Genomic DNA, 13,650 nt, shown 5'->3' with positions numbered 1-13,650 from the left:
TTTTTGCTTTTAGGTGGTGGTAACTCCTGAATAGCTTTGACTTTAGTCGGATCTAGTTCGATCCCTCGACGGCTGACGATGAATCCCAATAACTTTCCTGCGGGAACCCCGAATGCACACTTTGCGGGGTTCAATTTTAGATTGTACCTCCTGAGCATGTCGAAGAACTTTCTCAAGTCCGCTATGTGATATGTGGCCCTCTTGGATTTGATAATGACATCATCCACATACATCTCTATTTCTTTGTGTATCATATCATGGAAGATGATTGTCATGACTCTCATGTAAGTGGCCCCACCATTCTTCAGACCAAATGGCATCATTTTATAACAATATACACCCACGGTGTAATGAAAGCTGTCTTCTCTGCATCTTCTTCATCCATCCAGATCTGGTGATAACCCGCGAAGCAATCTACGAAGGATTGGAGTTCATGCTTGGCGTAGTTATCGATCAGGATGTGTATATTTGGTAGTGGAAAATCATCCTTGGGACTTGCTCTGTTTAAATCCCGATAATCAACACATACTCTGACCTTCCCGTCCTTCTTCAGAACTGGCACAATGTTAGCTAACCAGGGTTGGATATTCGACTACCTTGAGAATTTTGGCTTTGATCTGCTTGGTAACTTCCTCCTTGATTTTCGGACTCATGTCTGGTTTGAATTTTCTGAGTTTCTGCTTGACTGGCAGACATATGGGAATAGTAGGCAACTTGTGAGCCACTATAGATGTGCTCAAACCGGTCATATCGTCATACGACCATGCGAAGATGTCCTTATATTCCTTTAGAAAATGGATGTATTCTTCCTTCTCCATTGGTGACAAATGAATACTGGTGCGAGTCTCCTTGACGGTCTCAGCATCTCCCAAGTTTACTGCTTCTGTTTCGTCCAAGTTGGACTTAGGCTTGTTCTCAAAATTCTCGACTTCTCTGATAATTTCCTTAGGTGTTTCATCTTCTTCCTCTGAGTCAATATTCTCATGTTGCGTTGCCTCATTACATGTCACAGTTACTGGTTCATCAGGAAAAGTAATAATAGCGATGTGGAAAGAAAAAGTGTAAAGACAGTAGTAAATAATAAAGAGCAAATGTATTTGATTAAAACTTGAGAACTTGTTCAGACAAAACAGGGATCGATGAATCAAGCATTTATTTTGAAATAAGTAAAGATTAAAATGAAACTACAAATAAATTTTAAATGCCTAAAATGGCTATAGAAGTAAATCCTGCCAAGCTACCTAGGGACTCGGCGGGTTCGGGATGGTGTTGCAGTCCAGTTTCTGAGAACAACTCCCTTTGCCACAGTCTGAATAGTGAGGCCTTCTTCCTCCTCCTCCTCAATTATGGCACAACAATCCATGTCCTCGTCTTCCAAGAACAAATCTTTCAGCCCAGCTAGTGCTTCTTCTTCTGCAGTTCCCCATATTGTGTCAGCCTGGTGGAAAGCTTGTTCCAAACGTGGTACCGGTTGCTCAAGAGGGTAATATGGTCCACGCAATAAAGGAGACCACTCATTGTACTCTTGCCATGCATACTGGTATCCGAGCCCAAAGGTGGTACCATGATTTTCAGCCGTATCGACTTGGTGATACCCTAGAGGTTCTTTCCCAACCCTTTGCCGGGTTCATATCCAGACCATGCTAGTATGCTTTCTATTTTGTTACTCCACCACTTATCCTTCTCGATGATATTGATCCGTTCGATGTGATGATAGGTTTCCCCTCCTAGCCTTCTTCTATGTCTAATGGACGGGATGGTTTGACTAGTGTAGATGGGGTTACTCCCATCTCCATGAATGATTACCTCCTGACGGTTCCATTTGAATTTTATGGCTTGATGTAGTGTGGAGGGCACGACTCTAACAACATGGATCCATAGTCGGCCCAACAGAAGATTATATGAGGCCGGTATGTCAAGCACTTGGAATTTAACGTCGAACCAAGTTGGCAACCTCTTCAAGCAAAGGTTGATTTCCCCAATCCTGGCCCTCTGGGACCCATCGAAAGCCTTCACATTAATGCTGCCTGTACGTATTTCATAGAAACCTTTGTCCAACCTTTTTAGGTTGTCGAATGGACAAATATTAGACTCGAACCTCCATCAACCAGGACCCTGGCAATGAACTTATCTTCAAATTGTACCGTAATATGCAATGCTCGATTGTGATTCAGACCTTCAGGCGGTAGCTCATCTTCGTGGAAGATAATCTTATGGCTCTCCAGCACTTGACCGACTATGTTGGACATTTCTCCACCAGTGATGTTATTGGGTACATAAGCCTCGCTCAGTACTTTTATCAAGGCATTCTTGTGTGCCTCTGAATTCTGTAATAGTGACAGGATAGATATCTGAGCAGGGACTTTGTTCAGATGGTCAACAACAGAATATTCTTTTGCCTATACTTTCCTCCATAGGTCATCTGACCCGGTCTCAATGATAGGCTGCCTAGTAGTGGCATCCTTACTTGAACCTCCCAAGTGTTCAGGTGTATAGACTCTTCCAGTTCTAGTCATTCTTTGTGCGGCATCAGATTCCTCAATCTTAGTCTTCCCTTTTCACCGAGCCTCGGCAACATAATCCCAGGGTATGGCTTTTGAGTTGAATGGGGATGTGGTTGACACCATTGTCACTCCTCCTTTTTCTACTACCGAGAAAGGGATATAAGGGAGTTTTTTCTAATTTAAGTGGCAATCAAAACATGATTGTTTATTCAAATTCAGAGTGCACTTGGGATAATTTATGGTATCCCAAGTTACCAGTTTAAAATCCCGAATCGAGGAAAGATTGACTCTATTTTACAGTCCGCGAATACAGAAATCCAGGTAAGGAATTCTATTAATCTGGGAGAAGGTGTTAGGCATTCTCGGGTTCCGTGGTTTTAGCACGGTTGCTCAACTATTATTATTGAACTATTTATCTGATTTTAAAACATTTTTGAAACCTATATGCATTTTATTCCTTTTAAAACTGCTTTTAATAATCCGATAGTTATACAACTAATTATTTGATTACACGTTGCGAATCATGTCATGGGAACCGTACCCATGATCCACAATATGTTTATTTTATTAACAAGATTAAATTGTGGTCGGGTCACATAAATGTACCCCTGGATTTTAGAAATTAAGCATCACAACTACGTCATGGGAACCGTACCGTAGCTATGACAATTTATTTAATTAACGCATCTAAAGCAAACTACGAAAGTTCAAGGCATTTTCTACACTAGTTAAGATATCGATGTGAGGGCCATAGACTAGGTGATTGGATGACGCACCTCAATTTTATTTAAAGAAAAGATTCGTATTCAACTAAAGCAAATTATGGATGTTCATATATATATATATATATTAATGGCCTAAGTAGGCTCCTACCGCACAAAATGATAAAAAGAAAAAATAAAATAAACAAAAATAAAGACAATAATCACATCATGCTTATTCTCTTTTCATGTTTAAAGTCCAAACCCTCTCGGCATGTTCCGCCCTCCAAAACAAATTAATTTACAATTTTCCATTTATCTTATCTATTACACTAGTGCTTTCAAGTCTAAAACAAATTGAATTCCTAACGAAAACGTGAAATCATATGCACTCACACAACTATAAATTCTATGCAGCAATCACAGAGAAGTTAAAATAGAAAGACATATATCAAAAATAAGGAAACACAAATAGAAACCAAATGGGATCAATGAGGAGAAATGGACCTTAATATTGAATCTAAAATTTGAATGCTTGGACAAATTTGAAACATGTGAATGGACAACATCACCAACAGAACCTCGACTGCCTTGACTCGACTCTTATTTAAGTCGTAATGTTCGACTTCTAAATGAGACCAGGCAGTTCACTCGAGCGAAACTACACTGACTAGATCAACTCGAATTTGACGGACCAAAACCTCACTCTTGCCCGCCACCCAATCTCTGAAAATGATGCTGAGTTCTGGTCCTATCTCTTGTTCTGTTTTATTTATTTTTCGACTCTGTGTGTGTGTGGTCAGATTTGGTAACTCGACAGAGATAGAGTTGGAAGCAGTGTTGTCCACATAACAGAATGCGAGTGAGGGGAGTTTCGCCGTCAACGACGGCATGAAACGTGGTGTAATGGGAATATGAATGGGGTAAGCGAGTGACGAATCTAAGGTGTTGCTGCTAGGAATGGGGTTCTCCTTCTGAATGAGGAAGATGGCTAACAGATGGGTGGTGTAAGGGTGGTGAGCGATGGCTGGACTTGGTGCATGATGGTGGTGTAGGCTGCTGGACAGTGGTATGCTGGTGATTTCCGGCGATGATTAGTTGTTGCTGTGGCTGAAAGGTCTTGTTTTTGATTAGGGTTCTTTAGTGTTCTCCATGAAGAAGAAGATCAAATCCGTTGGGGGGTCTGTCAAGGTAAAAAATGACTGTAGCTTAGGTCCTAGGTCTCTAGTGTTGGCTCCTTTTTTTGTCTAGTGTTTTTCGTTAGTTCCTTGTTTCAAGGAAAAAGGAGAAGCTGAAGAGTCTTCTGGGATTTTTTTTAGCAGAAAACGGCTACTGTCCTTTTTTTTTGTCTAGGGTTGTCCGGCTGAAAACTTTTTAGGGTTCTAGGGTTTATTTGTCTTGTGTCCTTAGGAAGATGAAGGGCCCTCCCCTTGTAAAAAACGACTGATTTTTCTCTTAGGGTCCCTAGGTTAGTTTTTGTAGGGTTTTTAGGTTAGAGGTATGGGTCTAGGAATTATGGGCTTGGGAATTATGGGCTAGGTCTGAAAATTAGGCTTAAAAAATAGGTTGTTTGAGCCCAAATTTTATTCTTTCTCCGTGAACAAGACTAAAAATATGACCTCATTTGCCAATTAATCCTACTTAAGTAAAATAACTATTAAGATAAGACTAATCGTTAAAACAAACCCCTTTTTGGTATTTTTAAATATCATATTAAAATAAAAATAAGGTACTATTTTTTGTATTTTTAATTTTACGAAAGGTATATAAACTAACATCAACTAAAAAGAAGAAATATGTTTAGTAATTTTTATTTTTTGATAAAATAAAGTAAAAGAGTCAAAACTAATTGAAATATCGATGTTAGGCCTAAATTAAATATTTTACGCTAAAATGGGTGAAATCTCGGGGAGGGTCAAAAATCACATGTCTACAGTTGCCACTCTTTGACTGGAAACATGAAGTATTTTCAGACAAAGAACGACTAGACAGGGTTTTTAACCTGACACTTATTTAGGGAGACCAAAAACTAAGAGAAAGGAGAATGTGACTGAGCCCTGGTATCTGAGCTGCCTACATTTACTTGGCTATAAAGGAATCAGGCCATGTGTAGTTCAGAAGTAGAAACAATGATGGAGTATATTGAGGTGGAGAGTCGGTCGAGGTGCCATTCCATCGAGGTTCCGGTCCGCGGTTCTGTTATTACATCAAAAATCAAAAAATGAAAAAGACTAGCTAAGCTTGTCAACTACGGGTTACAAGATTCCTATCTATAAGTCTTCTGAAGCTTGATCTTGAGTCTTGAATGGTTCTTCATGTAGACTTTAGATTTGAACCTTGGCTCTTGTTAGCTGCAGGTGCTAGCTCGTACTTCTTTAGCGTTTCGGATCAAGACCAGATATGTAGTGCTTGTGACTTCAACCACGTCTTGAGCAGTTCACATCTTTCTCTGCTTCTACATTTTGGATTCACTTTTCTTTTTTTCTTTTTCCTTTTTTTTAATTCTGGATTGAGACTACTTCTGTTAGCCATCTCGGACTGTTGACCCGCATTCTTGCCACGAGCTTCTACTACTTCTAACTTGAATTGAATTCTGAAATGACTTCCCTTGTTCTCCAGGTGGGCGCCTGCTACTGACTTGAAACTTGATATAATTATGAAACAAATTCCCTTGTTCTCCAAGTGGGTGTTTGCAATCAAAACAACAAAAAACAAAATTTTCTACCCCAGTTTGCACTCAGAAGATTTGTGAGTTGTTAGCAAAACTGTAAACCACTTATGCTATTGATGCAATGATTAGAGTAAACTATATAATCAACTAGGATGTGCATCTTCTGTGAGTAAAACTAAGAAACTTGGACTAGCAAATGCGGCTGCTAAAAATAAAACCTGAATGACCCAGATCAGGAAGTGCATCTCCTACGGGTGAAACTTGAATGAACCAAACTAGGAAGTGCTTCTCCTAGGGGTGCAATCTCAATTTAGGAAGTGCATCTCCTAAAAGAATAACTTGAAGGACCTTGATTAGGAAGTGTGTCTCCTACAGGTAAAACTTAAATGACTCAAACTAGGAAGTGTGTCTCCTAGGAATGAACTTAAATGAACCAAATAGGAAGTGCGTCTCCTAAAACAAACATATAACCTGAAATCCCAAACTAGGAAGTGCGTCTCCTATGGGTGAAACTTCAATGATTCAAACTAGGAAGTGCGTCTCCTATGAATGAACTCTCAATTTAGGAAGTGCGTCTCCTATAGGTGTATCCTGAAAGACCTAGACTAGGAAGTGTTTCTCCTAGGGGTGAAACTTCAATGACTCAAACTAGGAAGTGCATCTCCTACAAATGAACTCTCAATTTAGGAAGTGTGTCTCATATGGGTGAAACTTCAATGACTCAAACTAGGAAGTGTGTCTCCTATTAATGAACTCTCAATTTAGGAAGCGCGTCTCCTAAAAGTATATCCTGAAAGACCCATACTAGAAAGTGCATCTCCTAGGGGTGAAATCTCGATTTAGGAAGTGTGTCTCCTAAAACAAACATATAACCTAAAAGACCCAAACTAGGAAGTGTCTCTCCTAGGGGTGGAGCATCAATGACTCAAACTAGGAAGTGCGTCTCCTAGGAATGAACTTAAACGAACCAATTAGGAAGTGCTTCTCCTAGTGGTAAAATCTCAATTTAGGAAGTGTGTTTCCTAAAATAAAAATATAACTTGAAAGACCCGGACTAGGAAGTGCGTCTCCTAGGGGTGAAACATCAATGACTCAAACTAGGAAGTGCGTCTCCTAGGAATGAACTTAAATGAACCAATTAGGAAGTGCATCTCCTAGTGGTAAAATCTCAATTTAGGAAGTGCATCTCCTAAAAGTATATCCTGAAGAACCTAGACTAGGAAGTGCATCTTCTAGGGGTGGAACTTCAATAACTCAAACTAGGAAGTGCGTCTCCTATGAATGAACTCTCAATTTAGGAAGTGTGTCTCCTATGAGTGAAACTTCAATGACTCAAACTAGGAAGTGCATTTCCCACGAATGAACTCTCAATTTAGGAAGTGCGTCTCCTAAAGTCATATCCTGAAAGACCCAAACTAGGAAGTGTGTCTCCTAGGGGTGAAACATCAATGACTCAAACTAGGAAGTATGTCTCTTAGGAATGAACTTAAATGAACTAATTAGGAAGTGCGTCTCCTAGTGGTAAAATCTCAATTTAGGAAGTGCGTCTCTTAAAACAAAAATATAACCTTGAAAAACCCAGACTAGGAAGTGCGTCTCCTATGGGTGAAACTTCAATTTAGGAAGTGCGTTTCCTAGGAATGAACTTAAATGATCCAAACTAGGAAGTGCGTCTCCTAGGGGTAAAATCTCAACTTAGGAAGTGCGTCTCTTAAAACAAAATATAACCTGAAGGACCCATACTAGGAAGTGCGTCTCTTAGGGGTGAAACTTTAATGACTCCAACTAGGACGTGTGTCTCATAGGGATGAATTTAAATTACCAAGACTAGGAAGTGCATCTCCTAGGGGTAGAATCTCGATTTAGGAGGTGTGTCTCCTAGAGCAAAATATAACTTGAAATACTTAGACTAGGAAGTGCGTTTCCTCTGGGTAAAATCATCAGTGACTCAAACTCATATGATCCAAACTAGGAAGTGCGTTTCCTAAGGGTAAAATCTCAATTTAGGAAGTGCATATCCTATAACAAAATATAACTTGAAAACCTAGACTAGAAAGTGTTTCTCCTAGGGGTGATGTGTGCTCTTCTCAATAGCCTTTGCGTAAGCAGAACTGGGGCATTACACCTGAAAAATTCAAACATCCAAGATTTGATATGAACATAGCCTTCACCCCTATTTCAGACAAAGAAAACTTGTGAGTTTAAACATGGTGGTTGGTTTGTGGCCTTGACTTTGCGGCGACTGCTCCTTCACTTGCCATGATAACTTTGATTTCAACTTGAAAGACATTGCTTGTTCATTGACTAACTACTTTCTCTATCACCCTTATCATAGAAAACACCTCTGATTCATTCAAACTCAACACCTTTTATCTATTGCATTTTGCTCATGAATTGACATTTACCGAACCTTTGCATTTCTCATGAATCCCAAAGCATGCCGATTGTTATCCATTTAGTGCGTATACTGATCTTTCCATGACTTATGTCGCTTTGATGTGCTAACCAGACTCTACTTTGTGCAATTGGAAAGTTGGTAGTAGATTTTGAAGTCATTTCTCACTTGTTTTGACCAAACAGACTCAAGAAGAGGAAGTAAACAAGACAAAAGGAACAGAGTAAGGGACAATGGAAAGAGATGATACCTAACAAGAAAATTACAAAGTAGAAACTTATCAGATGTGGACTCCAACTCTAATGACCATGACATGCACATTTTTATTAAGTGGCCTAATCTGTCAAGTAAGTCTAATGTTCAACACTTGTTGTACCTCTGAGTCGTGAAACTGGGTTTCAATGCTCTGATTATCCCATTTGATTCATGGTCCGGTGCTTGTGAAGGTTTTCACCAATAAGACTCTCTCATTTTTTGTTTACCTTGTGTAGAACGGAGTGTTTCCCCTAATGAGAATCATACCTCTAACTCGCTTGACTTGGCACTACTCAAAGATTGATCAGAAGGTCTTTCTTTGGACCGTAATGTAGGCTTTTGGATAGCATTAGAAAGGAATGTATCATAAAGGCTCAAAAATAGCTTAAAAGAGCTCAAAATTACAATTTTTGGAATCAAATCTCTTACAACAACCACAACTTCTGCCCCAGTTTCTTTGCTTGGGGACTTTTGAATTTTTATTTTGATGGGACCGAACCGTGAGGCTACCTACGTATCCTTAAAAGGAATCAGGTCGAACGTAGTTCATGACATAAGAATTGCTACCTACGTATCCTCTTTTTTCTCTTTTTTTCTTTTCTTTTCTTTACTCTTTTCCATTTTTTCTTTCTCTTTTTCTCTCTCTATTTTTTTTCTCTTTTTTCTCCTTTTTTTATTCTGTATCATATTTCTAAACTCTGCTTCTGATTCCAAAAGAGGGATATGAAAGAAAATAAATAAGGCTCAAAGAGGTAACAAATGTTAAAGTGTTTAGATAGTAGAATAAAATATCTTCGTCATTCCAATCTTCAAAGCATGCCAAATACAAACAACACAATTAAACAAACAAAAGAAATTATACATAATATCTTTTGACTGCATCAGAATTGATAACCATATCCACACATTTGCCTTCTACATCTGTTAAATACAAAGCACTATTGGCCAACATTCTCGTTACCACGAATGGCCCCTATCAATTTGGGGAAAACTTGTCTTTAGCTTCAACCTGATGCTGCAGGATGCGTTTCAGTAGTGTTTCTTTATGTTCTATCTGCCCCAGTTTCACACAATTCGGGCTTGAAATAATCTCAAAATGCCATTACTTATTTCCCTCAAATGTCCCTATCATCTTCAAAAAAATTTCATTGCTTCATAACTAAACTAAATTTTAAGACCAGGCTGAGAATTATGTGTGCATGTCATGTCACTAGAGTTAGCAGGAAAAGAACTATAAAAGAAAAAAGGAACTAAACCAAAACTGAGTAGAAAATAGGAAATTGCATTAGACAGCCGGTGAAAGGGTTTGAACAACAAAACAAGTAAAATAAACTAGGGTTACAACCCTGGAACAAAACCAAACAACACTAAACGAGCTACTATGACTAAACAAACTAGGCAAAATAAAAGGATAGAAGGGTTTGAGTCACAAGACAATATCCGGATTACAACCCTGAAATAACCCGGACAACAGAAATGACAACAAAATAAATCACCAAGACTCCTTCCCAGCTAGCCAAGAGATGGAGCGTCATCCTAATTACCAAGCACAACATCTTAGCCACTGGGTTCCACATCAATATTGCCAAGACCATTACCAACTTCAATATCATTAACTTCAGTCAGCAAGTTCTCAAGAGGATTCACATGCTCCCTGTCACTATCCTTGATCACAATTACCCCTTCTTGAATCATTCTTTCGATTTCCCTTTTCAAAGCATGTCAATCTTTAATGCTATGCCCTTGGACGTTAGAGTGGTACATGCATCGTACAGTAGGTTCGAAACCTTTTGCATATGGGTTTGGAGTATAGATGAGGAGCGGCTCAATCAGGCCAGAATGCTTTAATTTTCAAACAAGCTTGTGTAGGACACCCCGATTGGCGTAAAACTATTTCTTTGCCTTTGTTCCCCTCCCTGTCCCTGTTTTCTAGGGTTGTTGGGTGCTTAAAAATATTGTGAAGGTAAGAGTACATTATGCGGTGCTGGTGCTCACCATAAGGAGTGACCCGGTGGTTGGACAGATAACCGGACATTGTTCGGAGGATAATACTGAGATGGATTATATGGACCTCGGGGATAGGTTTGGGGTTGGGGTTGAGGCTGGGTATATTGGTGAGGCGGACCCGTTGGACCATATCGTGATATTGAGACAACCATGGCAACATCATCATGTTCCTTCTAACCCAGCAAGCTTCCTGTGTCGTTCTAAATTGCTTGTGTTGTGGTTTTTAAAGTAGAATAGCTCATGATCTTGCTCGACTTTAGCCCATCTTCTACCATTTCTCCCATTTTTACCACATCATTAAAAGGCTTACCCACGGCCGAGATCAAATGCCCAAAGTAAGTTAGCTCTTGAGCTTGAAGAAAGTACTCGACCATCTCGTTTTCTCCCATCGGGGGATTGACTCTGGCAGCTTGCTCTCTCCATCTATGCGCATATTCACTAAAGCTTTCGTTAGGCTTCTTTTCCATCTTGGTGATGGACATGTGATCCAAGACGATTTCTATATTGTACTGAAAGTGCCGGGCAAAGGCCTGAGCCATATCGTCCAATGTGTACCACCTGCTAGCATCTTGGCGGGTGTACCACTCCAAAGCTGCCCCACTCAGACTCTGACTGAAATACGCCATCAATAATTTGTCTTTCCCACTACCGGCTCTCATATTACTGAAGTAGCCTCTAAAATGGGCCATGAGATCTCCATGTTCGTCATACAAATCAAACTTTGGCATCTTAAACCTAGTAGGCAGTTGGATGTCAGGAAACAAGCACAAGTCTTTGTAGGCCACGCTCATCTGGCTCCTTATCCCTTGCATGTTTCTTAAAGACTGCTCTAAGATTTTCACCTTCCTTGATGTCTTTGCAGGCTTTTTAGTTTTCACCAGGAGCCTCAAAATGAGGATAGTAAGAGTACGAATCAGAGGCCTTGAAAATTGGTTCTAGAGAATAGTGTTGGACATCGGGGACTTTGAACACAGTCTCGCTAGAGGATCGAGAAATAGTAGCTGGAGGCAGAGCTAGAAGAGCATGAATGGCCAAATGAGAGGGATATGAGGTGGTTTTGGAGGGTAGAGTGTGAAAAGGTTGTGGGGAGATATCAGTGTTGATATTCAATTTTTTCCTGTATATTTTTTATATGCAAAATACTTTCAAAATAGCATATATATGCATATATAAGTATGTCCCAATGTTTTATTAATTTTCTTAATTTTAAAGATTTTTTAACCAATTTATTCCCCTATTTTATTCATAAAAACCCAATTAATAATTCCCAAAGTTATCAATATTGGTGATTCATTTATTGGATTCTCATATGTATACTAAAATATAGTCAAGATAATTTTTGCATATTTTTTTAAAATTTATTTAGTATTTTTAAAGCTAAATTGCATATAATTGCAATATTAGCCTCTTTTAGATTTAAATGTATTTATATTTATAAAAAAATTAAGTCCAGTATTTTTAAATTGATAATTATGTATTACAAATTATTTTAGTACCTTCAATTTATTTTCAGAAATTAATTTACTATTTTTTATAAAATTAAAAGGGAAAAGTGGTTATTGCAATTATAGCCCAAATTGAGTTTCAGTTATAACCCCCCAATTCCCCAACCCAATTTCAATTTCAACTCGACCCCTGACCCAATCTAAATAACCCAACCCAGATCCCTTACCTAACCCTTTCAATCCTGGCCGTTCATCATTGAGATCAATGGCCAATATCGACCCTTTCCATTTTTAACCTCAAACGACCCCTTACCCTACCTCATTTCACCCCAAACTCCGCCCTTGAATCCCTTTCCCTCTCAACTCTCTCTGCAATCCCTCATGAACCCTAGCCGCCGCTACCTAACCCAACCCTAGTGCCTCCCAAATCTATGGCTTCCAAGGTCATTAGAGACCTGTATCAACCCCCCATGGCTTCTATGTGTTCGATTCTTATGGCCTCAAGGCTAGATCTTGAAAGAGCTTGGTCCAGACCCTATTCGACTTCAGTTCATGACTGTTCTCTGGTCAGACATGGCTATTCGAGTCAGACTCTTGACTCTCCTACTTAGATCGATGGTTTTCAAAGCCTTTCTCATCACTTGGGGTTCTTCTGAAACCCTAACCTCTAAGGTTCTTTCGATTTCTTTTAGATCTATGTTTTCTCTGAACTGCTAAGCATTTTTCTCGAAGTTTCTTTTAAAACTCTGCCTTCAAACCCCCTTATCTTTTTCGATTAGGGTTCTTGTTAGTTTATTTTAAAACTTTTCTCTGATTTTTGACATGTTCTGCTGTGTTTCCCTATATCTTTCTTCTACTTGAGTTTGCATGTTAAAAGCCCTAATTTCTTATGACTGTTTATTAGACGAATGTTTGTTTACCTGAGTTTCTGTCCGATTTGTTTGTCTATCCTCTTTTAAAAACACTTCTATTGTTGAAAAACCTATGGTTTTGGGTCTGAGGCTGTTCATTTAAGTGCATAACTCGATTTTGAAGTTCTTTATCTCAAAATCTCTTATTTCTCTGTGTGATTCTTCTGACTCTAGTTTTCTATCATCTCTAAAAATCGATTATGCTCGAAACCCTAATTTTCAAGAGGGGTTTTCTTCACCTGCTACTGTGAGATCTTCACATGCTTTGATATTCTATGTTTTCTTCACTACTTGACCTACTGGGCTATCATGTTTCGAATGTTGCTATCCACTGAATTTTGTGATACTATTGTATGTTATTTCTTTCTGCCAACAGGCTTGGCCTCGCATGTATAGTGTTTATGCACCCTATTTATATGTTACGTTTCCTTCTTTGTTTGACCTTCAACTTGTGACTGATTTCGAACTTTTCCTTTGTGAATATCTGATTTCACTCGCCTGTTAGGGTTAATTGATTTTCTTTTCCTATTTTGCCTTGCTGAATTCTTTCCAAAATTAGTGTATCTCTGTACCTAGACTCGATGGCCTACTTAATATTTTACTATTTCTTTTATGGCAACTGTCGGCCTGCTTATAAATTGATTTCTTTCCTTATTTTTGAACCTGTCACTACCCGTTAAGCAAAGTGATCCCTTAATTAAAGGCAATCACTTGTATAATTGATTCTGAATCATGATTGTTTCCATGTTTGTATCTTATTA

Source organism: Nicotiana sylvestris, chromosome 11, assembly GCF_000393655.2.
Source record: "Nicotiana sylvestris chromosome 11, ASM39365v2, whole genome shotgun sequence".
In the NCBI taxonomy this organism is placed as follows: Eukaryota; Viridiplantae; Streptophyta; class Magnoliopsida; order Solanales; family Solanaceae; genus Nicotiana; species Nicotiana sylvestris.
Note: the sequence above shows the minus strand (reverse complement) of the source record.